Here is a 4,126-nt window from a genome sequence, read left to right as displayed (position 1 = left end):
TTTGTAATTTTTATTTTGTCGCTGATTTTGCACAATGGTGACAATAAAACGAAATGTATCAGACAAGGAAGACCGAATGCCATGTTAAAACAAACACATGGGTCGCCACCACTCAGAGAACGAGGGACGCTTCTGTAGCAAGTTCATGTTGACGTCCTTTGTTACTTTGTTACAGACTGGGTAAACAGTAACCACTCATCTCACTTACGATTTGTGTATGAGTTCTGGGCGGGGCTTATGGGTTATGAGGGATCACACGCTAACTCACCTGCAGCTGAAAATTGGTAGCTATTGGTCAACAGTGGGAGGGGCCTACGCAACATGATCGGTTGGAGGGACTACCTAACAACAACGACAGGTGATTGAATTATGATGTAATTATGACGGCTCGCCCACAACGCCAGGGGCTAATGCACAATTTATGACAAAACGTAATGGATTCACTAAGGTGACCGTCTTAGACAGGTATTATTGCTTAGTATTATAGGGGTTGTGTGTTAAATTTTTGTGGCCGCGGCCGCGTTGGACAGGTGCCCGTTTTACACAGTTAAACTATATATAGAAAAAACGCAAGGGGGGAAATGGAAAGTGGCCGTTTGTACAGGTGGCCGTCTTATAGAGGTGGCCGTCAGGGCAGGTTCGACTGTATATAGTAGTAAGGGTCGGCAGTCGGAATGGACGTCATGCTGGACTCAATTCAGAGTCTGAATATAATTTTCGCAGTGGCTATTTTTACGGCGAGCCGTAAAGATAGCCTCCCAGGCTATTTTTACGGCGTGCCGTAAAGATAGCCTCCCAGTGAGTCCCAGGCTATTTTTACGGCGATCCTCGAAAAGCGACCCTACTCCGCCTCTCACGTACGCGACATGCCTCAATGTATTAGATCTAGGCCTATAGTAGGAGCCGTTCAAAATATAAACTTACACCTCAGAGGGGAAAGGGTGTCTTTGGCTTCTGTAAGAAAAGTGTAAGATTGGGTGGGGAGGTTAACCAAATATGACACTTCTGTGAGAATTTTCATGCAATTTTGTTAGAGAGTAGAGAAGCCTTCGGTTTTTAAAAATAATTGTTTGTTTTGCATGTTGGTGCTGTTTCCATTCCATGGCAACTTTCATATTTTCGGACTTATCAAAATTTACTTTCTTCATTATTTCTTATGCCCATATAATTTTTTTTCCTAAATATGAATCGGAAAAAGAATCACCCATGGGGTGAGCTGTTCCCCGTAAAAATGGACAGTAATAATATGAGCACATCAGAAAACAAAAAACAAAAACTTAAAAAATGCAATCTATTTTATTATTTGAAAGAATCCCACAACATCAAGGTCCTAGTAAAAAACATAAAAACATTGAATTGTTTAAAAGTCCAGAATAAAGACTATAATTATGAAGCCAAAGACACCCTTTCCCCTCTGACTCTGAGGTGTAAGTTTATATTTTGAACGGTCCCTACTATAGGCCTAGACATCTAATACATTGAGGCATGTCGCGTACATGAGAGGCGGAGTAGATCTAGGGTCGCTTTTCGAGGATCGCCGTAAAAATAGCCTGGGACTCACTGCGAGGCTATCTTTACGGCACGTATTAGATTGGCGCATTTTCGGTAGTTCCCACCCCGCAATTAGGCCACCTCTATTCTCACCCGGGATGAGAATAGTGCAGGCTAGTCTTTTGGCTATTCTCACCCGGTGCGCGTTCACTGTTATAGCCTAGATCTAGGCCAACAAATTTTGCGTTCACCCTAAACCACAGAATTCTACACAGTGATAACAGAAAAATTGTAGAATTCTGTGCCGTGAACAAACGTTCCATTACAACTGTTGTAGCCTACTAAAAGCGTAAATTTTGTATGTGGGCAGTGGAGAGAGAGAGAGAGAAAGAGACAGAGAGAGGAGTAGCGTGAGAACTTCCGGTCAAAACAAAATGGCGACCCGCGTAGTTCTGCTCGATTCGAAAAGTTAAATAGCCGTAGCATCTTTGTAGACAACCAAATTAATTTACTTTTGTGTTTTAACATCATTTTTAAACTTTGTTTTGGTCAATTTGATCGTCCACACCGATAGACAGTATTCAGAATGAGACAGAGAGAGAGAGAGAGGGAAGGAGTAGATCTTGCGAGAACTTCCTGGCAAAACAAAATGGCAACCCGCGTAGTTCGGCTCGATTCGAACAGTGAAATAGCCATAGTATAGCATCTTTGAAGACGATCAAATTAGCTTACTTTTGTGCTATAACGTAATTTTTTCTTGGCTTTTATCAATTTGATCATCCACACCGATAGACAGTATTCCAAAATGAGGAAAAGCAGGTCTTGTTTCGCACCGGGTGAGAATAGCCTACGCTGGCAAGTCTCACCCGGGGTGAGAGGTAGATCATTTTTCTATTCTCACCCCGGATGAGAATATAGCCACTTCCCCGCAATTATTATTTATTTGCGGGTTTTGGCCCCAAGAGTAGGGGGTTTTCACCCAGGTGGGGGGTTTCAGGGTGGTAGATCTAGATCTAGATCTAGATCTAATATCTAGATTCTAGACTAGAGTGTAGATCTAGAATCTGGACTTTACGTTTTATTAGCATCGACCGAAATTTGAAGTTAGAGACATGTCAGATTCGCTAGCCACAATTGCCAGGGCACTGTTATTCCATCATATACTTACAGTACAGAAGTAGATCTACAGTCAGTACCGTCAGCTTTTACTCAAAAGCCCTTTGGTGATAATTTCCAAACATTTATTAACATCCTTGTGTGAGAGGAACAGATTCATTGCACTGCCACTAAGAATGTTTCCAATTCCATCCAATGTTTATGACTGACCAGTCCTGAGTCCACTTCCGGGGTTAAGGGAGGGGAGGCTACACGACTACACCCCCAAAGTCCCGATTCGAATTTGAGTTGTTTGTAATTTGCCGTAACATCTAAACTAACAATTTGCGACGTTTTTCAATGCCAAAACCGTGTTCAGGGCCCTAAAAAACTAAGAAAAAAGCTACAAAATAATACCCTTTATTAGACGGGAGGGTTTCTATAAATTTACCGAGTTGTAGATCTAGATTAGATCTAGCCTAGATCTAGATTTCTAGATAGGCATTGGTACTATCCTAGGCTACTTGGATATGCGGTGGTCCCAACTTTAGCTTCCCATGGCAAAAGAACCCCCAAAAACCTTATATTTATTCCCATACCGAACATGTTTATCCCCACCATTTCCTCAAAGTCAATTTAATTTTCTTTATCTGCCTTTTTCTCAAAACATGATTTTTCTTTAGGCCCTAGATCTAGATCTAGATCTATATACTTTTTTAAATAGAGAGAGAGAGAGAAAGAGAGAGAGAGAGAGATAGATAGATAGATAGAGAGAGAGAGAGAGAGAGAGAGAGAGAGAGAGAGAGAGAGAGAGAGAGAGAGAGAGAGAGAGAGAGAGAGAGAATAAAAACTTATCGGAGAAATGTCATAAAAGTCTTTTGGTCACACTCACACATACAGCCAGTTGACATATGCAATACTTATGCACTGTTGCCGACTATCGCCGACCGTTGCCAACTGTTGATGTAACAGGGATGGTGGGACAAGAGAAAAAGACCTGTTAGTGTTATCCGATCCCTGTTAAATCAGAAATAGGGCCTACTATGGAAGTAAGCATTTGTGGACTAATCCAGCAGTATTTATTCATGGGTAGTTTCCCTTGCAACAAGTTTCCACAAACAGCTCTCTGCACAAACAGGGGTTTTGGCAGAGAGTATTTAATTATATTGGCCATGTGGCAGGCCTGCGCATGTCACATTACGCGTGCGTGTAGCTAGGCTTAGGGCTAGATTTTAGATCTAGATCGAAGTCTGCAGCAAACGGCAGCCTTCTCTCGCTTCATCCGCTGCGCGTGCTGGTAGTGGCGTGGTGGGCTTGCTCCATCACTGCGTTACTTTCTCTCTCTCTCTCTTACTTTTTATACATTGTTAAAGAGCCTTTGTCCCTGCTATAACCGATAGGGCTCCGATGAGGCCCTGTTGTTATTGCGGATAAATTTTAACTGAGACAAAGAGTAGGAAAAGACGGGGATTTAAAAAATCCCTGTTATTACCGGATCCCAGTTATTACCGGGCCTGTTATATATGGTTTCCTCCACTGA

General features: G+C 42.2%; 1 protein-coding gene across 1 annotated transcript in view; it reads right to left on the bottom strand.

Moving 5' to 3' along the window:
* The window catches only part of LOC100533535 (inhibitor of apoptosis), a gene marked incomplete at its 3' end in the record, with an annotated part of 41,749 nt that extends 38,911 nt beyond the window's left edge, over positions 1 to 2,838 (bottom strand). Inside the window, 1 exon segment of the mRNA XM_005095504.3 lies at positions 2,660 to 2,838.
* Between the last annotated feature and the right edge of the window lie 1,288 nt (positions 2,839 to 4,126).

The sequence above is a fragment of the Aplysia californica genome, unplaced genomic scaffold (genome assembly GCF_000002075.1).
Source record: "Aplysia californica isolate F4 #8 unplaced genomic scaffold, AplCal3.0 scaffold00105, whole genome shotgun sequence".
NCBI lineage: Eukaryota > Metazoa > Mollusca > Gastropoda > Aplysiida > Aplysiidae > Aplysia > Aplysia californica.
The sequence above is the reverse complement of the archived record's forward strand: the minus strand, read 5'-3'. Positions and strand labels throughout refer to the sequence as shown.